The following is a 23,433-nucleotide window of genomic DNA, read 5'->3' on the forward strand; positions in this document are numbered from 1 at the left end:
GACCGTTGGTGGAACCTCCCCACGCTCAGGATTCCGGAATCATTGTCAGTGCGTGGGGGAGCTCGAGAGACAACTCCACGCAGCTCTCTTCAGTCACAGGTGTTCCTTGTTCGGGGAAGTCCGAGAAATAACTTCTCTGAACTTGGGGAGGCAGCCTCTGACCCTGGGATATCCTGCAAACCCCCCTAGCATTCCCTGGCACAGAGACTTTAGGAAAACCCTCAGGGGAGACGAGCTTAGGCATTCCGTTAGAACCCACGCGCTGCCGACCGTTGGTGGAACCTCCACACGCTCAGGATTCCGGAACCATTGTCAGTGCGTGGGGGAGCTCAAGAGACAACTCCACGCAGCTCTCTTCAGTCACATGTGTTCCCTGTACAGGGAAGTCCGGGAAATACCTTCTCTGAACTTGGGGAGGCAGCCTCGGTCACTGGGATATCCTGCAAACCCCCCTAGCATTCCCTGGCACAGAGAATTTAGGAAAACCCTCAGGGGAGACGAGCTAAAGGCATTTCGTTAGAACCCACGCGCTGCCGACCTTTGGTGGAACCTCCCCACGCTCAGGATTCCGGAACAATTGTCAGGGCGTGGGGGATTTCGAGAGACAACTCCATGCAGCTCTCTTCAGTCACAGGTGTTCCCTGTTAGGGGAAGTCCGATAAATACCTTCCCTGACCTTGGGGATGCAGCCTCTTTCACTGGTATATCCTGCAAACCCCCCTAGCATTCCCTGGCACAGAGACATTAGGAAAACCATCAGGGGAGACGAGCTTAGGCATTCCGTTCGAACCCACGCGCTGCCGACCGTTGGTGGAACCTCCCCACGCTCAGGATTCCGGAATCATTGTCAGTGCGTGGGGGAGCTCGAGAGACAACTCCACGCAGCTCTCTTCAGTCACAGGTGTTCCTTGTTCGGGGAAGTCCGAGAAATACCTTCTCTGAACTTGGGGAGGCAGCCTCTGACCCTGGGATATCCTGCAAACCCCCCTAGCATTCCCTGGCACAGAGACTTTAGGAAAACCCTCAGGGGAGACGAGCTTAGGCATTCCGTTAGAACCCACGCGCTGCCGACCGTTGGTGGAACCTCCACACGCTCAGGATTCCGGAACCATTGTCAGTGCGTGGGGGAGCTCGAGAGACAACTCCACGCAGTTCTCTTCAGTCACAGGTGTTCCCTGTTCGTGGAATTCTGAGAAATCACTTCCCAGAACTTGGGGGGGCAGCCTCTGTCACTGGGATACCCTGCAATCTCCGCTAGCATTCCCTGGCACAGAGATATTAGGAAAACGCTCAGGGGAGACGAGGTTTGGCATTGGGATAGAACACACGCGCTGCCGACCGTTGGTGGAACTTCCCGACGATCAGGATTCCGGAACCATTGTCAGTGCGTGGGGGAGCTCGAGAGACATCTCCACGCATCTCTATTCAGTCACAGGTGTTCCCTGCTCGGGGAAGTCTGAGAAATATCTTCCCTGACCTTGGGGAGGCAGTCTCTGTCACTGGGATATCCTGCAAACCCCCCTAGCATTCCCTGGCACAGAGACATTAGGAAAACCTTCAGGAGAGACGAGCTTAGGCATTCCGTTAGAACCCACGAGCTGCCGACCGTTGGTGGAACCTCCCCACGCTCAGGATTCCGGAACCATTGTCAGTGGGTGGGGGAGGTCGAGAGAAAACTCCACGCAGCTATCTTCAGTCACAGGTGTTCCCTGTTCGGAGAAGTCCAAGAAATCACTTCCGTGACCTTCGGGAGGCAGCCTCAGTCACTGGGATATCCTGCAAACCCCCCTAGCATTCCCTGGCACAGAGACATTAGGAAAACCCTCAGGGGAGACGAGCTAAAGGCATTTCGTTAGAACCCACGCGCTGACGACCTTTGGTGGAACCTCCCCACGCTCAGGATTCCGGAACAATTGTCAGGGCGTGGGGGATTTCGAGAGACAATTCCATGCAGCTCTCTTCAGTCACAGGTGTTCCCTGTTAGGGGAAGTCCGATAAATAACTTCCCTGACCTTGGGGATGCAGCCTTTTTCACTGGTATATCCTGCAAACCCCCCTAGCATTCCCTGGCACAGAGACATTAGGAAAACCCTCAGGGGAGACGAGCTTAGGCATTCCGTTCGAACCCACGCGCTGCCGACCGTTGGTGGAACCTCCCCACGCTCAGGATTCCGGAATCATTGTCAGTGCGTGGGGGAGCTCGAGAGACAACTCCACGCAGCTCTCTTCAGTCACAGGTGTTCCTTGTTCGGGGAAGTCCGAGAAATACCTTCTCTGAACTTGGGGAGGCAGCCTCTGACCCTGGGATATCCTGCAAACCCCCCTAGCATTCCCTGGCACAGAGACTTTAGGAAAACCCTCAGGGGAGACGAGCTTAGGCATTCCGTTAGAACCCACGCGCTGCCGACCGTTGGTGGAACCTCCACACGCTCAGGATTCCGGAACCATTGTCAGTGCGTGGGGGAGCTCAAGAGACAACTCCACGCAGCTCTCTTCAGTCACATGTGTTCCCTGTACAGAGAAGTCCGGGAAATACCTTCTCTGAACTTGGGGAGGCAGCCTCGGTCACTGGGATATCCTGCAAACCCCCCTAGCATTCCCTGGCACAGAGAATTTAGGAAAACCCTCAGGGGAGACGAGCTAAAGGCATTTCGTTAGAACCCACGCGCTGCCGACCTTTGGTGGAACCTCCCCACGCTCAGGATTCCGGAACAATTGTCAGGGCGTGGGGGATTTCGAGAGACAACTCCATGCAGCTCTCTTCAGTCACAGGTGTTCCCTGTTAGGGGAAGTCCGATAAATACCTTCCCTGACCTTGGGGATGCAGCCTCTTTCACTGGTATATCCTGCAAACCCCCCTAGCATTCCCTGGCACAGAGACATTAGGAAAACCATCAGGGGAGACGAGCTTAGGCATTCCGTTCGAACCCACGCGCTGCCGACCGTTGGTGGAACCTCCCCACGCTCAGGATTCCGGAATCATTGTCAGTGCGTGGGGGAGCTCGAGAGACAACTCCACGCAGCTCTCTTCAGTCACAGGTGTTCCTTGTTCGGGGAAGTCCGAGAAATACCTTCTCTGAACTTGGGGAGGCAGCCTCTGACCCTGGGATATCCTGCAAACCCCCCTAGCATTCCCTGGCACAGAGACTTTAGGAAAACCCTCAGGGGAGACGAGCTTAGGCATTCCGTTAGAACCCACGCGCTGCCGACCGTTGGTGGAACCTCCACACGCTCAGGATTCCGGAACCATTGTCAGTGCGTGGGGGAGCTCGAGAGACAACTCCACGCAGTTCTCTTCAGTCACAGGTGTTCCCTGTTCGTGGAATTCTGAGAAATCACTTCCCAGAACTTGGGGGGGCAGCCTCTGTCACTGGGATACCCTGCAATCTCCGCTAGCATTCCCTGGCACAGAGATATTAGGAAAACGCTCAGGGGAGACGAGGTTTGGCATTGGGATAGAACACACGCGCTGCCGACCGTTGGTGGAACTTCCCGACGATCAGGATTCCGGAACCATTGTCAGTGCGTGGGGGAGCTCGAGAGACATCTCCACGCATCTCTCTTCAGTCACAGGTGTTCCCTGCTCGGGGAAGTCTGAGAAATATCTTCCCTGACCTTGGGGAGGCAGTCTCTGTCACTGGGATATCCTGCAAACCCCCCTAGCATTCCCTGGCACAGAGACATTAGGAAAACCTTCAGGAGAGACGAGCTTAGGCATTCCGTTAGAACCCACGAGCTGCCGACCGTTGGTGGAACCTCCCCACGCTCAGGATTCCGGAACCATTGTCAGTGGGTGGGGGAGGTCGAGAGAAAACTCCACGCAGCTATCTTCAGTCACAGGTGTTCCCTGTTCGGAGAAGTCCAAGAAAGCACTTCCGTGACCTTCGGGAGGCATCCTCAGTCACTGGGATATCCTGCAAACCCCCCTAGCATTCCCTGGCACAGAGACATTAGGAAAACCCTCAGGGGAGACGAGCTTAGGCATTCCGTTAGAACCCACGCGCTGACGACCGTTGGTGGAACCTCCCCGCGCTCAGGATTCCGGAACCATTGTCAGTGCGTGGGGGAGCTCGAGAGACACCTCCCCGCAGCTCTCTTCAGTCACAGGGCTTCTCTGTTCGGGAGAGTCTGAGAAATCACATCCCTGACCTTGGGGAGGCAGCCTCTGTCACTGGGATATCCTGCAAACCCCCCTAGCATTCCCTGGCACAGAGACATTAAGAAAACCGTCAGGGGAGACGAGTTAAGGCATTCCGTTAGAACCCACGCGCTGCCGACCGTTGGTGGAACCTCCCCACGCTCAGGATTCCGGAACCATTGTCAGTGCGTGGGGGAGCTCAAGAGACAACTCCACGCAGCTCTCTTCAGTCACAGGTGTTCCCTGTACAGGGAAGTCCGGGAAATACCTTCTCTGAACTTGGGGAGGCAGCCTCGGTCACTGGGATATCCTGCAAACACCCCTAGCATTCCCTGGCACAGAGAATTTAGGAAAACCTTCAGGGGAGACGAGTTAAGGCATTCCGTTAGAACCCACGCGCTGCCGACCTTTGGTGGAACCTCCCCACGCTCAGGATTCCGGAACAATTGTCAGGGCGTGGGGGATTTCGAGAGACAACTCCATGCAGCGCTCTTCAGTCACAGGTGTTCCCTGTTAGGGGAAGTCCGATAAATACCTTCCCTGACCTTGGGGATGCAGCCTCTTTCACTGGTATATCCTGCAAACCCCCCTAGCATTCCCTGGCACAGAGACATTAGGAAAACTCTCAGGGGAGACGAGCTTAGGCATTCCGTTCGAACCCACGCGCTGCCGACCGTTGGTGGAACTTCCCCACGCTCAGGATTCCGGAACCATTGACATTGAGTGGGGGAGCTCGAGAGACAACTCCACGCAGCTCTCTTCAGTCGCAGGTGTTCCCTGTTCGGGGAAGTCCGAGAAATACTTTCCCTGACCTTGGGGAGGCAGCCTCTGTCACTGAGATATCCTGCAAACCCCCCTAGCATTCGCTGGCACAGAGACATTAGGAAAACCCTCAGGGGAGACGAGCTTAGGTATTCCGTTAGAACCCACGCGCTGCTGACCGTTGGTGGATCCTCCCCACGCTCAGGATTCCGGAAACATTGTCAGTGCGTGGGGGAGCTCGAGAGACAGCTCCACGTAGCTGTCTTCAGTCACAGGTGTTCCCTGTTCGGGGATGTCTGAGAAATAACTTCCCTGTAGTTGGGGATGCAGCCTCTGTCACTGGGATATCCTGCAAACCTCCCTAGCATTGCCTGGCACCGAGAGATAAGGAATACCCTCAGGGGAAACGAGCTTAGGCATTCCGTTAGAACTCACGCACTGCCGACCGTTGGTGGAACTTCCCCACGCTCAGGATTCCGGAAATATTTTCAGTGCGTGGGGGAGCTCGAGAGACAACTCCACGAAGCTCTCTTCAGTCACAGGTGTTCCCTGTTCGGGGAAGTCCGAGAAATACTTTCCCTGACCTTGGGGGGGCAGCCTCTGTCACTGGGAATTCCTGCAAACACCCCTAGCATTCCCTGGCACAGAGACATTAGGAAAACCCTCAGGGGAGACCAGCTCAGGCATTCCGTTGGAACCCACACGCTGCCGACCGTTGGTGGAACCTCCCCACGCTCAGGGTTCCGGAACTATTGTCAGTGCGTGGGGGAGCTCGAGAGACAACTCCACGCAGCTCTCTTTAATCACAGGTGTTCGCCGTACGGGGAAGTCCGAGAAATAATTTCCCTGATTTTGGGGAGGCAGCCTCTGTCACTGGGATTTCCTGTAAACCCCCCTAGCAATCCCTGGCACAGAGACATTAGGAAAACCCTCAGTGGAGACCAGCTCTGGCATTCCGTTGGAACCCACGCGCTGCCGACCGTTGGTGGAACCTCCCCACGCTCAGGGATCCGGAACCATTGTCAGTGCGTGGGGGAGCTCGAGAGATAACTCCACGCAGCTCTCTTTATTCACAGGTGTTCGCTGTACGGGGAAGTCCGAGAAACACCTTCCCTGAACTTGGGGAGGCAGCCTCTTCCACTGGGATTTCCTGCAAACACCCCTAGCATTCCCTGGCACAGAGACATTAGGAAAACCCTCAGGGGAGACCAGATCAGGCATTCCGTTGGAACCCAAGTGCTGCCGACTGTTGGTGGAACCTCCCCACGCTCAGGGTTCCGGAACCATTGTGAGTGCGTGGGGGAACTCGAGAGACAAGTCAACGCAGCTCTCTTCAGTCACAGGTGTTCCCTGAAGGGGAAAGTCCGAGAAATACCTTCCCTGATCTTGGGGAGTCAGCCTCTGTCACTGGGAGTTCCTGAAAACCCCTCTAGCATTCCCTGGCACAGAGACATTAGGAAAACCCTCAGGGGAGACAAGCTCAGGCATTACGTTGGACCCAACGCGCTGCCGACCGTTGGTGGAACCTCCCCACGCTCAGGGTTCCGGAACTATTGTCAGTGCGTGGGGGAGCTCGAGAGACAACTCCACGCAGCTCTCTATAGTCACAGTTGTTCCGAGTCCGGGGAAGTCCGAGAAATACATTCCCTGATTTTGGGGAGGGAAGCTTCTGTCACTGGGAATTCCTGCAAACACCCCTAGCATTCCCTGGCACAGAGATATTAGGAAAAACCTCAGGGGAGACCAGCTCAGGCATTCCGTTGAAACCCACGTGCTGCCGACCGTTGGTGGAACCTCCCCACGCTCAGGGTTCCGGAATCATTGTCAGTGCGTGGGGGAGCTCGAGAGACAACTCCACGCAGCTCTCTTCAGTCACAGGTGTTCCCTGTCCGGGGAAGTCCGAGATATACCTTCCCTGACCTTGGGGAGGCAGCCTCTGTCACTGGGATTTCCTGCAAAACCCTCTAGCATTCCCTGGCACAGAGACATTACGAAAACCCTCAGGGGAGACAAGCTCAGGCATTCCGTTGGACCCCACGCGCTGCCGACCGTTGGTGGAACCTCCCCACGCTCAGGGATCCGGAACCATTGTCAGTGCGTGGGGGAGCTCGAGAGACAACTCCACGCAGCTCACTTCAGTCACAGGTGTTCCCTGTCCGGGGAAGTCCGAGAAATACCTTCCCTGACCTTGGGGAGGCAGCGTTAGGGCTAGGGTTAGGGTTAGGGTTAGGGTCAGCCTCTTTCAAGGGGAATTCCTGCAAACCCCCCTAGAATTCCATGGCACAGAGACATTAGGAAAACCCTCAGGGGAGACCAGCTCAGGCATCCGTTGGAAAACACGCGCTGCCGACCGTTGGTGGAACCCCGCACGCTCAGGTTTCCGGAACCATTTTCAGTGCGTGGGGGAGCTCGAGAGACAACTCCACGCAGCTCTCTTCAGTCACAGGTGTTTCCTGGCCGGGGAAGTCCGAGAAATACATTCCCTGACCTTGGGGAGGCAGCCTCTGTCACTGGGATTTCCTGCAAACACCCCAAGCATTCCCTGGCACAGAGACATTAGGAAAACCCTCAGGGGAGACCAGCTCTGGCATTCCGTTGGAAACCACGCGCTGCCAACCGTTGGTGGAAGCTCCCCACGCTCAGGGGTCCGGAACCATTGTCAGTGCGTGGGGGAGCTCGAGAGACAACTCCACGCAGCTCACTTCAGTCACAGGTGTTCCCTGTCCGGGGAAGTCCGAGAAATACCTTCCCTGACCTTGGGGAGGCAGCGTTAGGGCCAGGGTTTGGGTTAGGGTTAGGGTTAGGGTCAACCTCTGTCACTGGGATTTACTGCAAACACCCTTAGCATTCCCTGGCACAGAGACATTAGGAAAACCCTCAGGGGAGACCAGCTCAGGCATTCCGTTGGAACCCACGCGCTGCCGACCGTTGGAGGAACCTCCCCACGCTCAGGGTTCCGGAACCATTGTCAGTGCGTGGGGGAGCTCGAGAGACAACTCCACGCAGATCTCTTCAGTCACAGGTGTTCCCTGTCCGGGGAAGTCCGTGAAATACCTTCCCTGACCTTGGGGAGGCAGCGTTAGGGCTAGGGTTAGGGTTAGGGTTAGGGTCAGCCTCTTTCACTGGGAATTCCTGCAAACCCCCCTAGAATTCCATGGCACAGAGACATTAGGAAAACCCTCAGGGGAGACCAGCTCAGGCATCCGTTGGAAACCACGCGCTGCCGACCGTTGGTGGAACCCCGCACGCTCAGGTTTCCGGAACCATTTTCAGTGCGTGAGGGAGCTCGAGAGACAACTCCACGCAGCTCTCTTCAGTCACAGGTGTTCCCGGTCCGTGGAAGTCCGAGAAATACCTTCCCTGACCTTGGGGAGGCAGCCTCTGACACTTGGATTTCTTGCAAACACCCCTAGCATTCCCTGGCACAGAGACATGAGGAAAACCCTCAGGGGAGACCAGCTCAGTCATTCCGTTGGAACCCACACGCTGCCGACCGTTGGTGAAACCTCCCCATGCTCAGGGTTCCGGAACCACTGTCAGTGCGTGGGGGAGCTCGAGAGACAACTCCACGCAGCTCTCTTCAGTCACACGTGTTCCCTGTCCGGGGAAGTCCGAGAAACACATTCCCTGAACTTGGGGAGGCAGCCTCTGTCACTGGGAATTCCTGCAAACACCCCTAGCATTCACTGGCACAGATATATTAGGAAAACTCTCAGGGAGAGCAGGTCAGGCATTCCGATGGAACGCACGCGCTGCCGACCGTTGGTGGAACCTCCCCACGCTGAGGGTTCCGGAACCATTGTCAGTGCGTGGGGGAGCTCGAGAGACAACTCCAAGCAGCTCTCTTCAGTCACAGGTGTTCCCTGTCCGGGGAAGTCCGAGAAATACCTTCCCTGACCTTGGGGGGGCAGCCTCTGTCACTGGGAATTCCTGCAAACACCCCTAGCATTCCCTGGCACAGAGACATTAGGAAAACCCTCAGGGGAGACCAGCTCAGGCATTCCGTTGGAACCCACGCGCTGCCGACCGTTGGTGGAACCTCCCCACGCTCAGGGTTCCGGAACTATTGTCAGTGCGTGGGGGAGCTCGAGAGACAACTCCACGCAGCTCTCTTTAATCACAGGTGTTCGCCGTACGGGGAAGTCCGAGAAATAATTTCCCTGATTTTGGGGAGGCAGCCTCTGTCACTGGGATTTCCTGCAAACCCCCCTAGCAATCCCTGGCACAGAGACATTAGGAAAACCCTCAGTGGAGACCAGCTCTGGCATTCCGTTGGAACCCACGCGCTGCCGACCGTTGGTGGAACCTCCCCACGCTCAGGGATCCGGAACCATTGTCAGTGCGTGGGGGAGCTCGAGAGATAACTCCACGCAGCTCTCTTTATTCACAGCTGTTCGCTGTACGGGGAAGTCCGAGAAACACCTTCCCTGAACTTGGGGAGGCAGCCTCTTCCACTGGGATTTCCTGCAAACACCCCTAGCATTCCCTGGCACAGAGACATTACGAAAACCCTCAGGGGAGACCAGCTCAGGCATTCCGTTGGAACCCAAGTGCTGCCGACTGTTGGTGGAACCTCCCCACGCTCAGGGTTCCGGAACCATTGTGAGTGCGTGGGGGAACTCGAGAGACAAGTCAACGCAGCTCTCTTCAGTCACAGGTGTTCCCTGAAGGGGAAAGTCCGAGAAATACATTCCCTGATTTTGGGGAGGGAAGCTTCTGTCACTGGGAATTCCTGCAAACACCCCTAGCATTCCCTGGTACAGAGACATTCGGAAAACCCTCAGGGGAGACCAGCTCAGGCATTCCGTTGGAACCCACGCGCTGTCGACCGTTGGTGGAACCTCCCCACGTTCAGGGTTCCGGAAACATTGTCAGTTCGTGGGGGAACTCGAGAGACAACTCCACGCAGCTCTCTTCAGTCACAGGTGTTCCCTGTCCGGGGAAGTCCGAGAAATACCTCCCTGACCTTGGGGTGGCAGCCTCTGTCACTGGGAATTTCTGCAAACACTCCTAGCATTCTCTGGCACAGAGACATTAGGAAAATCCTCAGGGGAGACCAGCTCAGGCATTCCGTTGGAACCCACACCCTGCCGACCGTTGGTGGAACCTCCCCACGCTCAGGGTTCCGGAACCATTGTCAGTGCGTGGGGGAGCTCGAGAGACAACTCCACGAAGATCTCTTCAGTCACACGTGTTCCCTGTCCGGGGAAGTCCGAGAAACACATTCCCTGAACTTGGGGAGGCAGCCTCTGTCACTGGGAATTCCTGCAAACACACCTAGCATTCCCTGGCACAGATATATTAGGAAAACCCTCAGGGAGAGCAGGTCAGGCATTCCGATGGAACGCACGCGCTGCCGACCGTTGGTGGAACCTCCCCACGCTGAGGGTTCCGGAACCATTGTCAGTGCGTGGGGGAGCTCGAGAGACAACTCCAAGCAGCTCTCTTCAGTCACAGGTGTTCCCTGTCCGGGGAAGTCCGAGAAATACCTTCCCTGACCTTGGGGGGGCAGCCTCTGTCACTGGGAATTCCTGCAAACACCCCTAGCATTCCCTGGCACAGAGACATTAGGAAAACCCTCAGGGGAGACCAGCTCAGGCATTCCGTTGGAACCCACGCGCTGCCGACCGTTGGTGGAACCTCCCCACGCTCAGGGTTCCGGAACTATTGTCAGTGCGTGGGGGAGCTCGAGAGACAACTCCACGCAGCTCTCTTTAATCACAGGTGTTCGCCGTACGGGGAAGTCCGAGAAATAATTTCCCTGATTTTGGGGAGGCAGCCTCTGTCACTGGGATTTCCTGTAAACCCCCCTAGCAATCCCTGGCACAGAGACATTAGGAAAACCCTCAGTGGAGACCAGCTCTGGCATTCCGTTGGAACCCACGCGCTGCCGACCGTTGGTGGAACCTCCCCACGCTCAGGGATCCGGAACCATTGTCAGTGCGTGGGGGAGCTCGAGAGATAACTCCACGCAGCTCTCTTTATTCACAGGTGTTCGCTGTACGGGGAAGTCCGAGAAACACCTTCCCTGAACTTGGGGAGGCAGCCTCTTCCACTGGGATTTCCTGCAAACACCCCTAGCATTCCCTGGCACAGAGACATTAGGAAAACCCTCAGGGGAGACCAGATCAGGCATTCCGTTGGAACCCAAGTGCTGCCGACTGTTGGTGGAACCTCCCCACGCTCAGGGTTCCGGAACCATTGTGAGTGCGTGGGGGAACTCGAGAGACAAGTCAACGCAGCTCTCTTCAGTCACAGGTGTTCCCTGAAGGGGAAAGTCCGAGAAATACCTTCCCTGATCTTGGGGAGTCAGCCTCTGTCACTGGGAGTTCCTGAAAACCCCTCTAGCATTCCCTGGCACAGAGACATTAGGAAAACCCTCAGGGGAGACAAGCTCAGGCATTACGTTGGACCCAACGCGCTGCCGACCGTTGGTGGAACCTCCCCACGCTCAGGGTTCCGGAACTATTGTCAGTGCGTGGGGGAGCTCGAGAGACAACTCCACGCAGCTCTCTATAGTCACAGTTGTTCCGAGTCCGGGGAAGTCCGAGAAATACATTCCCTGATTTTGGGGAGGGAAGCTTCTGTCACTGGGAATTCCTGCAAACACCCCTAGCATTCCCTGGTACAGAGACATTCGGAAAACCCTCAGGGGAGACCAGCTCAGGCATTCCGTTGGAACCCACGCGCTGTCGACCGTTGGTGGAACCTCCCCACGTTCAGGGTTCCGGAATCATTGTCAGTTCGTGGGGGAACTCGAGAGACAACTCCACGCATCTCTCTTCAGTCACAGGTGTTCCCTGTCCGGGGAAGTCCGAGAAATACCTCCCTGACCTTGGGGAGGCAGCCTCTGTCACTGGGAATTTCTGCAAATACCCCTAGCATTCTCTGGCACAGAGACATTAGGAAAATCCTCAGGGGAGACCAGCTCAGGCATTCCGTTGGAACCCACACCCTGCCGACCGTTGGTGGAACCTCCCCACGCTCAGGGTTCCGGAACCATTGTCAGTGCGTGGGGGAGCTCGAGAGACAACTCCACGAAGATCTCTTCAGTCACACGTGTTCCCTGTCCGAGGAAGTCCGAGAAACACCTTCCCTGAACTTGGGGAGGCAGCCTCTGTCACTGGGATTTCCTGCAAACACACCTAGCATTCCCTGGCACAGATATATTAGGAAAACCCTCAGGGAGAGCAGGTCAGGCATTCTGATGGAACGCACGCGCTGCCGACCGTTGGTGGAACCTCCCCACGCTGAGGGTTCCGGAACCATTGTCAGTGCGTGGGGGAGCTCGAGAGACAACTCCACGCAGCTCTCTTCAGTCACAGGTGTTCCCTGTCCGGGGAAGTCCGAGAAATACCTTCCCTGACCTTGGGGGGGCAGCCTCTGTCACTGGGAATTCCTGCAAACACCCCTAGCATTCCCTGGCACAGAGACATTAGGAAAACCCTCAGGGGAGACCAGCTCAGGCATTCCGTTGGAACCCACGCGCTGCCGACCGTTGGTGGAACCTTCCCACGCTCAGGGTTCCGGAACTATTGTCAGTGCGTTGGGAAGCTCGAGAGACAACTCCACGCAGCTCTCTTTAATCACAGGTGTTCGCCGTACGGGGAAGTCCGAGAAATAATTTCCCTGATTTTGGGGAGGCAGCCTCTGTCACTGGGATTTCCTGTAAACCCCCCTAGCATTCCCTGGCACAGAGACATTAGGAAAACCCTCAGTGGAGACCAGCTCTGGCATTCCGTTGGAACCCACGCGCTGCCGACCGTTGGTGGAATCTCCCCACGCTCAGGGATCCGGAACCATTGTCAGTGCGTGGGGGAGCTCGAGAGATAACTCCACGCAGCTCTCTTTATTCACAGGTGTTCGCTGTACGGGGAAGTCCGAGAAACACCTTCCCTGAACTTGGGGAGGCAGCCTCTTCCACTGGGATTTCCTGCAAACACCCCTAGCATTCCCTGGCACAGAGACATTAGGAAAACCCTCAGGGGAGACCAGATCAGGCATTCCGTTGGAACCCAAGTGCTGCCGACCGTTGGTGGAACCTCCCCACGCTCAGGGTTCCGGAAACATTGTGAGTGCGTGGGGGAACTCGAGAGACAAGTCAACGCAGCTCTCTTCAGTCACAGGTGTTCCCTGAAGGGGGAAGTCCGAGAAATACCTTCCCTGACCTTGGGGAGGCAGCCTCTGTCACTGGGATTTCCTGCAAACACCCCTAGCATTCCCTGGCACAGAGATATTAGGAAAACCCTCAGGGGAGACCAGCTCTGGCATTCCTTTGGAACGCACGCGCTGCCGACCGTTGGTGGAACCTCCCCACGCTCAGGGTACCGGAAACATTGTCAGTTCGTGGGGGAGCTCGAGAGACAACTCCACGCAGCTCTCTTCAGTCACAGGTGTTCCGTGTTCGGGAAGTCCGACAAATAACTTCCCTGACCTTGGGGAGGCAGCCTCTGTCACTGGGATATCCTGCGAGCCCCCCTAGCATTTCCTGGCACAGAGATATTAGGAAAACCCTCAGGGGAGACGAGCTGAGGCATTCCGTTTGAACCCACGCACTGCCAAACGTTGGTGGAACGTCCCCATGCTCAGGATTCCGGAATCATTGTCAGTGCGTGGGGGAGCTCGAGAGACAACTCCACGCAGCTCTCAACAGTCACAGTTTTCCCTATTCGGGGAAGTCTGAGAAATCTTTTCCTTGACCTTGGTTATGTAGCCTCAGTCGCTGGGATATCTTGCAAACCCCCCTAGCATTCCCTGGCACAGAGACATTAGGAAAATGCTCAGGGGAGACAAGCTTAGGCATTCCGATAGAACCGACGTGCTGCCGACAGTTGGTGGAACCTCCCCAAGCTCAGGATTCCGGAAACATTGTCAGTGCGTGGGGGAGCTCGAGAGACAACTCCACGCAGCTCTCTTTAGTAACAGGTGTTCCCTGTTCAGGGAAGTCCGAGAAATAGCTTCTCTGAACTTGGGGAGGCAGCCTCTGTCACTGGGATATACTGCAAAACCCCCAAGCATTCCCTGGCACAGAGACATTAAGAAAAACCTCAGGGGAGTCGAGTTTAGGCATTCCGTTAGAACCCACGCGCTGCCGACCGTTGGTGGAACCTGCCCACGCTCAGGGTTCCGGAAGCATTGTTATTGTGTGGGGGAGCTCGAGAGACAACTCCACGAAGCTCTCTTCAGTCACAGGTGTTCCCTGCTCGGGGAAGTCCGAGAAATAACTTCCCTGACCTTGGGGAGGCAGCCTCTGTCACTGGGAATTCCTGTAAACCCCCCTAGCATTCCCTGGCACAGAGACATTAGGAAAACCCTCACGGGATACCAGCTCAGGCATTCCGTTGGAACCCACGCGCTACCGACCGTTGATGGAACCTCCCCACGATCAGGGTTCCGGAACCATTGTCAGTGCGTGGGGGAACTCGAGAGACAACTCCACGCAGTTCTCTTCAGTCACAGGTGTTCCCTGTCTGGGGAAGTCTGAGAAATAACTTCCCTGACCTTGGGGAGGCAGCCTCTTTCACTGGGATTTCCTGCAAACACCCCTAGCATTCCCTGGCACAGAGACATTAGGAAAAACCTCAGGGGAGACCAGCTCAGGCTTTCCGTTGGAACCCACGCGCTACCGACCGTTGATGGAACCTCCCCACGCTCAGGGTTCCGGAATCATTGTCAGTGCGTGGGGGAGCTCGAGAGACAACTCCACGCAGCTCTCTTCAGTCACAGGTGTTCCCTGTCCGGGGAAGTCCGAGATATACCTTCCCTGACCTTGGGGAGGCAGCCTCTGTCACTGGGATTTCCTGCAAACCCCTCTAGCATTCCCTGGCACAGAGACATTAGGAAAACCCTCAGGGGAGACAAGCTCAGGCATTCCGTTGGACCCCACGCGCTGCCGACCGTTGGTCGAACCTCCCCACGCTCAGGGTTCCGGAACCATTGTCAGTGCGTGGGGGAGCTCGAGAGACAACTCCACGCAGCTCTCTTCAGTCACAGGTGTTCCCGGTCCGGGGAAGTCCGAGAAGTACCTTCCCTGACCTTGGGGAGGCAGCGTTAGGGCCAGGGTTTGGGTTAGGGTTAGGGTTAGGGTCAACCTCTGTCACTGGGATTTACTGCAAACACCCTTAGCATTCCCTGGCACAGAGACATTAGGAAAACCCTCAGAGGAGACCAGCTCAGGCATTCCGTTGGAACACACGCGCTGCCGACCGTTGGTGGAACCTCCCCACGCTCAGGGTTCCGGAACAATTGTCAGTGCGTGGGGGAGCTCGAGAGACAACTCCACGCAGCTCTCTTCAGTCACAGGTGTTCCCGGTCCGGGGAAGTCCGAGAAGTACCTTCCCTGACCTTGGGGAGGCAGCCTCTGTCACTGGGATTTCCTGCAAACCTCCCTAGCATTCCCTGGCACAGAGACATTAGGAAAACCCTCAGGGGAGACCAGCTCAGGCATTCCTTTGGAACCCACGCGCTGCCGACCGTTGGAGGAACCTCCCCACGCTCAGGGTTCCGGAACCATTGTCAGTGCGTGGGGGAGCTCGAGAGACAACTCCACGCAGCTCTCTTCAGTCACAGGTGTTCCCTGTCCGGGGAAGTCCGTGAAATACCTTCCCTGACCTTGGGGAGGCAGCCTCTGACACTGGGATATCCTGCAATCACACCTAGCATACGCTGGCACAGAGACATTAGGGAAACCACCCAGCTCTCTTCAGTCACAGGTGTTCCCTGTTCGGGGAAGTCCAAGAAATAGCTTCCCTGACCTTGGGGAGGCAGCCTCTGTGACTGGGATATCCTGCAAACCCCCCTAGCATTCCCTGGCACAGAGACATTAGGAAAACACTCAGGGGAGACGAGCTTATGCATTCCGTTCGAACCCAAGCGCAGCCGACCGTTGGTGGAACGTCCCCATGCTCAGGATTCCGGAATCATTGTTAGTGCGTGGGGGAGCTCGAGAGACAACTCCACGTAGCTCTCATCAGTCACAGTTTTCCCTATTCGGGCAAGTCTGAGAAATCTTTTCCTTGACCTTGGTTATCTAGCCTCTGTCGCTGGGATATCTTGCAAACCCCCCAAGCATTCCCTGGCACAGAGACATTAGGAAAATTCTCAGGGGAGACAAGCTTAGGCATTCCGATAGAACCGACGTGCTGCCGACAGTTGGTGGAACCTCCCCAAGCTCAGGATTCCGGAAACATTGTCAGTGCGTGGGGGAGCTCGAGAGACAACTCCACGCAGCTCTCTTTAGTAACAGGTGTTCCCTGTTCAGGGAAGTCCGAGAAATAGCTTCTCTGAACTTGGGGAGGCAGCCTCTGTCACTGGGATATATTGCAAAACCCCCAAGCATTCCCTGGCACAGAGACATTAAGAAAAACCTCAGGGGAGTCGAGTTTAGGCATTCTGTTTGAACCCTCGCGCTGCCGACCGTTGGTGGAACCTCCCCACTCTCAGGATTCCGAAACGATTGTCAGAGCGTGGGGGAGCACGAGAGACAACTCCACGCAGTTCTCTTCAGTCACAGTTGTTCCTTGTTCGGGAAAGTCCGAGAAATAATTTCGCTGATCTTGTGGAGGCAGCCTCTGACATTGGGATATCCTACAATCACCCCTAGCATTCCCTGGCACAAAGACATTAGGAAAACCCTCAGGGAAGACGAGCTTAGGCATTCCGTTATAACTAACGCGTTGCCGACCGTTGGTGGAACCTCCCCACTCTCAGGATTCCGGAACCTTTGTCAGTGCTTGGGGGAGTTCAAGAGACAACTCCATGCAGCTCTCTTCAGTCACAGGTGTTCCCTGTTGGGGAAGTCCGAGAAATACCTTCCCTGACCTTGGGGAGACATCCTCAATCACTGGGATATCCTGCAAACCCCCCTAGCATTCCCTAGCCAGAGATATTAGGAAAACCCTCAGGGGAGACGAGCTTAGGCATTCCGTTAGAACCCACGTTCTGCCGACCGTTGGTGGAACCTCCCCACGCTCATCATTCCGGAACCATTGTCAGTGCGTGGGGGAGCTCGAGAGACAAGTCCACGCGGCTCTCTTCAGTCACAGGTGTTCCCTGTTCGGGGAAGAAAGAAAAATACCTTCCCTGACCTTGGGGTGGCAGCCTCTGTCACTGGGATATCCTGCAAACCCACCAAGCATTCCCTCGCAGAGAGACATTAGGGAAACCCTCAGGGGAGACGAGCTTAGGCATTCCGTTAGAACCCACACGCTGCCGACCGTTGGTGCAACCTCACCACACTCAGGATTCCGGAACCATTGTTAGTGTGTGGGGAAGCTCGAGAGACATCTCCACGCAGCTCTCTTCACTCACAGGTGTTCCCTATTCGCGGAAGTCCGAGAAATACATTCCCTGACCTTGGGGTGGCAGCCTCTGTCACTGGGATATCCTGCAAACCCCCCTAGAATTCCCTGGCACAGAGACATTAGGAAAACCCTTAGGGGAGACGATCTAAAGCATTCCGTTAGAACCAACGCGCTGCCGACCGTTGGTGGAACCTCCCCACGCTCAGGATTCCGGAACCATTGTCAGTGCGTGGGGGAGCCTGAGTGACAACTCCACGAACCTCTCTTCAGTCACAGGTGTTCCCTGTTTGGGGAAGTCCGAGAAATCACCTCCCTGACCTTGGGGAGACAGGCTCTGACACTGGGATATCCTGCAATCACCCCTAGCATTCCCTGGCATAGAGACATTAGGAAAATCCTCAGGGGAGACGAGCTTAGGCATTCCGTTAGGACCCACGCGCTGCCAACCGTTGGTGGAACCTCCCCACGCTCAGGATTCCGGAACCATTGTCAGTGCGTGGGGGATCTCGTGAGACAAGTCCACGCAGCTCTCTAAAGTCACGGGTGTTCCCTGTTTGGGCAAGTCCGAGAAATACCTTCCCTGAACTTGGGGAGGCAGCCTCTGTCACTGGGATATCCTGCAAACCCCCCTAGCATTCCCTGGCACAGAGACATTAGGAAAACCCTCAGGGGAGACGAGCTTAGGCATTCCGTTAGAACCCACGCGCTGCCGACCGTTGGTGGAACCTCCCCAAGCTCAGGATTCCGGAAACATTGTCAGTGCGTGGGGGAGCTCGAGAGACAACTCCACGCAGCTCTCTTTAGTAACAGGTGTTCCCTGTTCAGGGAAGTCCGAGAAATAGCTTCTCTGAACTTGGGGAGGCAGCCTCTGTCACTGGGATATATTGCAAAACCCCCAAGCATTCCCTGGCACAGAGACATTAAGAAAAACCTCAGGGGAGTCGAGTTTAGGCATTCTGTTTGAACCCTCGCGCTGCCGACCGTTGGTGGAACCTCCCCACTCTCAGGATTCCGAAACGATTGTCAGAGCGTGGGGGAGCACGAGAGACAACTCCACGCAGTTCTCTTCAGTCACAGTTGTTCCTTGTTCGGGAAAGTCCGAGAAATAATTTCGCTGATCTTGTGGAGGCAGCCTCTGACATTGGGATATCCTACAATCACCCCTAGCATTCCCTGGCACAAAGACATTAGGAAAACCCTCAGGGAAGACGAGCTTAGGCATTCCGTTATAACTAACGCGTTGCCGACCGTTGGTGGAACCTCCCCACTCTCAGGATTCCGGAACCTTTGTCAGTGCTTGGGGGAGTTCAAGAGACAACTCCATGCAGCTCTCTTCAGTCACAGGTGTTCCCTGTTGGGGAAGTCCGAGAAATACCTTCCCTGACCTTGGGGAGACATCCTCAATCACTGGGATATCCTGCAAACCCCCCTAGCATTCCCTAGCCAGAGATATTAGGAAAACCCTCAGGGGAGACGAGCTTAGGCATTCCGTTAGAACCCACGTTCTGCCGACCGTTGGTGGAACCTCCCCACGCTCATCATTCCGGAACCATTGTCAGTGCGTGGGGGAGCTCGAGAGACAAGTCCACGCGGCTCTCTTCAGTCACAGGTGTTCCCTGTTCGGGGAAGAAAGAAAAATACCTTCCCTGACCTTGGGGTGGCAGCCTCTGTCACTGGGATATCCTGCAAACCCACCAAGCATTCCCTCGCAGAGAGACATTAGGGAAACCCTCAGGGGAGACGAGCTTAGGCATTCCGTTAGAACCCACACGCTGCCGACCGTTGGTGCAACCTCACCACACTCAGGATTCCGGAACCATTGTTAGTGTGTGGGGAAGCTCGAGAGACATCTCCACGCAGCTCTCTTCACTCACAGGTGTTCCCTATTCGCGGAAGTCCGAGAAATACATTCCCTGACCTTGGGGTGGCAGCCTCTGTCACTGGGATATCCTGCAAACCCCCCTAGAATTCCCTGGCACAGAGACATTAGGAAAACCCTTAGGGGAGACGATCTAAAGCATTCCGTTAGAACCCACGCGCTGCCGACCGTTGGTGGAACCTCCCCACGCTCAGGATTCCGGAACCATTGTCAGTGCGTGGGGGAGCCTGAGTGACAACTCCACGAACCTCTCTTCAGTCACAGGTGTTCCCTGTTTGGGGAAGTCCGAGAAATCACCTCCCTGACCTTGGGGAGACAGGCTCTGACACTGGGATATCCTGCAATCACCCCTAGCATTCCCTGGCATAGAGACATTAGGAAAATCCTCAGGGGAGACGAGCTTAGGCATTCCGTTAGGACCCACGCGCTGCCAACCGTTGGTGGAACCTCCCCACGCTCAGGATTCCGGAACCATTGTCAGTGCGTGGGGGATCTCGTGAGACAAGTCCACGCAGCTCTCTAAAGTCACGGGTGTTCCCTGTTTGGGCAAGTCCGAGAAATACCTTCCCTGAACTTGGGGAGGCAGCCTCTGTCACTGGGATATCCTGCAAACCCCCCTAGCATTCCCTGGCACAGAGACATTAGGAAAACCCTCAGGGGAGATGAGTTTAGGCATTCCGTTAGAACCCACGCGCTGCCGACCGTTGGTGGAACCTCCCCACGCTCAGGATTCCGGAACCATTGTCAGTGCGTGGGGGAGCTCGAGAGACAACTCCACGCAGCTCTCTTCAGTCACAGGTGTTCCCTGTTCGGGGAAGTCTGAGAAATCATTTCCCTGAACTTGGGGAGGCAACCTGTGTCACTGGGATATCCTGTAAACTCCCCTAGCACTCCCTGGCACAGAGACATTAGGAAAACCCTCAGGGGAGATGAGCTTAGGCATTCCGTTAGAACCCACGCGCTGCCGACCGTTGGTGGAACCTCCCCACGCTCAGGATTCCGGAACCATTGTCAGTGCGTGGGGGAGCTCGAGAGAAAACTCCACGCAGCTCTCTTCAGTCACAGGTGTTCCATGTTCGGGGAAGTCCGAGAAATACCTTCCCTGACCTTGGGGAGGCAGCCTCTGTCACTTTGACAACCTGCAAACCCCCCTAGCATTCCCTGGCACAGAGACATTACGAAAACCCTCAGGGGAGACGAGCTTAGGCATTCCGTTAGTACCCACACGCTGCCGATCGTTGGTGGAACCTCCGCACGCTGAGGATTCCGGAACAATTGTCAGTGCGTGCGGGATCTCGAGAGACAACTCCACGCAGCTCTCTTCAGTCACAGGTGTTCCCTGTTCAGGGAAGTCCGAGAAATACCTTCCCTGACCTTCGGGAGGCAGCCTCTGTCACTGGGATATCCTGCAAACCCCCCTACCATTCCCTGGCACAGAGACATTAGGAAAACCCTCAGGGGAGACGAGCTTAGGCATTCCGTTAGAACCCTTGCGCTGACGACCGTTGGTGGAATCTCCCCTCGCCTAGGATTCCGGAATCATTGTCAGTGCGTTGTGGAGCTCGAGAGACATCTCCACGCATCTCTCTTCAGTCACAGGTGTTCCCTGTTCGGGAAGTCCGACAAATAACTTCCCTGACCTTGGGGAGGCAGCCTCTGTCACTGGGATACCCTGCAAAACCCCCTAGCATTCCCTGGCACAGAGACATTAGGAAAACACTCAGGGGAGACGAGCTTATGCATTCCATTAGAACCCAAGCGCAGCCGACCGTTGGTGGAACCTCCCCAGGCTCAGTATTCCGGAACCATTGTCAGTGCGTGGGGGATCTCGAGAGACAACTCCACGCAGCTCTCTTCAGTCACACGTGTTCCCTGTTCGGGGAAGTCCGAGAAATACATTCCCTGACCTTGGGGAGGCAGCCTCTGACACTGGGATATCCTGCAATCACAACTAGCATTCCCTCGCACACAGACAGTAGGAAAACCCTTATGGGATACGAGCTTAGGCATTCCGTTAGAACCCACGCGCTTCCGACCGTTGGTGGAACCTCCCCACACTCAGTATTCCGGAACCATTGTCAGTGCGTGGGGGAGCTCGAGAGACAACTCCACGCAGCTCTCTTCAGTCACAGGTGTTCCCTGTTCGGGAAGTCCGACAAATAACTTCCCTGACCTTGGGGAGGCAGCCTCTGTCACTGGGATATCCTGGGAACACCCCTAGCATTCCCTGGCACAGAGACATTAGGAAAACCCTCAGGGGAGACGAGCTGAGGCATTCCGTTTGAACCCACGCGCTGCCAAACGTTGGTGGAACGTCCCCACGCTCAGGATTCCGGAATCATTGTCAGTGCGTGGGGGAGCTCGAGAGACAACTCCACGCAGCTCTCATCAGTCACAGGTGTTCCCTATTCGGGGAAGTCTGAGAAATGATTTCCTTGACCTTGGTTAGGTAGCCTCTGTCACTGGGATATCTTGCAAACCCCCCTAGCATTCCCTGGCACAGAGACATTAGGAAAATGCTCAGGGGAGACAAGCTTAGGCATTCCGATAGAACTCACGTGCTGCCGACCGTTGGTGGAATCTCCCCAAGCTCAGGATTCCGGAACCATTGTCAGTGCGTGGGGGAGCTCGAGAGACAACTCCACGCAGCTCTCTTTAGTCACAGGTGTTCCCTATTCGAGGAAGACCGAGAAATAACTTCCCTGACCTTGGGGAGGCAGCCTCTGTCACTGGGATACCCTGCAAACCCCCTAGCATTCCCTGGCACAGAGACATTAGGAAAACACTCAGGGGAGACGAGCTAAGGCATTCCGTTAGAACCCACGCGCTTCCGACCGTTGGTGGAACCTCCCCACGCTCAGGATTCCGGAAACATTGTCAGTGCTTGGGGGAGTTCGAGAGACAACTCCACGCAGCTCTCTTCAGTCACAGGTGTTCCCTGTTCAGGGAAGTCCGAGAAATACCTTCTCTGAACTTGGGGAGGCAGCCTCTGTCACTGGGATATACTGCAAAACCCCCAAGCATTCCCTGGCACAGAGACATTAAGAAAAACATGAGGGGAGTCGAGTTTAGGCATTCCGTTCGAACCCACGCGCTGCCGACCGTTGGTGGAACCTCCCCAATCTCAGGATTCCGAAACGATTGTCAGAGCGTGGGGAGCACGAGAGACAACTCCACGCAGCTCTCTTCAGTCACAGGTGTTCCCTATACGGGGAAGTCCGAGAAATCACTTCCCTGACCTTGGGGAGGTCGCCTCTATCACTGGGATACCTTGCAAACCCCCCTAGCATTCCCTGGCACAGAGACATTAGGAACATCCTCAGGGGAGACGAGCTTTGGCATTCCGTTAGATCCCACGCGCTGCCGACATTTGTTGGAACCTCCCATGGCTCAGGATTCCGGAAACATTGTCAGTGCTGGGGGAGCAGGAGAGAGAACTCCACGCAGGTCTCTTCAGTCACAGGTGTTCCCTGATCGGGGAAGTCAGAGAAATACCTTCCCTGACCTTGGGGTGGCAGCCTCTGTCACTGGGATATCCTGCAATCACACCTAGCATACAATTGCACAGAGACATTAGGGAAACCACGCAGCTCTCTTCAGTCACAGGTGTTCCCTGTTCGGGGAAGTCCGAGAAATAACTTCCCTGACCTTGGGGAGGCAGCCTCTGACACTGGGATATCCTGCAATCACACTTAGCATTCCCTGGCACAGAGACATTAGGAAAATCCTAAGGGGAGACGAGCTTAGGCATTCCGTTAGAACCCACGCGCTGCCGACCTTTGGTGGAACCTCCCCACGCTCAGGATTCCGGAACCATTGTCAGTGCGTGGGGGAGTTCGAGAGACAAGTTCACACAGCTCTCTTCAGTCACAGGTGTTCCCTGTTCGGGGAAGTCCACGAAAAATTTTCCCTGACCTTGGGGAGGCAGCCTCTGTCACTGGGATATCCTGCAAACCCCCCTAGCATTCCCTGGCACAGAGATATTAGGAAAATCCTCAGGGGAGACGAGCTTAGGCATTCCATTAGAACCCACGCGCTTCCGACCGTTGGTGGAACCTCCCCACACTCAGTATTCCATAACAATTGTCAGTGCGTGGGGGAGCTCGAGAGACAACTCCACGCAGCTCTCTTCAGTCACAGGTGTTCCCTGTTCGGGAAGTCCGACAAATAACTTCCCTGACCTTGGGGAGGCAGGCTCTGTCACTGGGATATCCTGCAACCACCCCTAGCATTCCCTGGCACAGAGACATTAGGAAAACCCTCAGGGGAGACGAGGTGAGGCATTCCGTTTGAACCCACGCGCTGCCAAACGTTGGTGGAAGGTCCCCACGCTCAGGATTCCGGAATCATTC

The sequence above is a fragment of the Vicugna pacos genome, unplaced genomic scaffold (genome assembly GCF_048564905.1).
Source record: "Vicugna pacos unplaced genomic scaffold, VicPac4 SAC-SAT, whole genome shotgun sequence".
In the NCBI taxonomy this organism is placed as follows: domain Eukaryota; kingdom Metazoa; phylum Chordata; class Mammalia; order Artiodactyla; family Camelidae; genus Vicugna; species Vicugna pacos.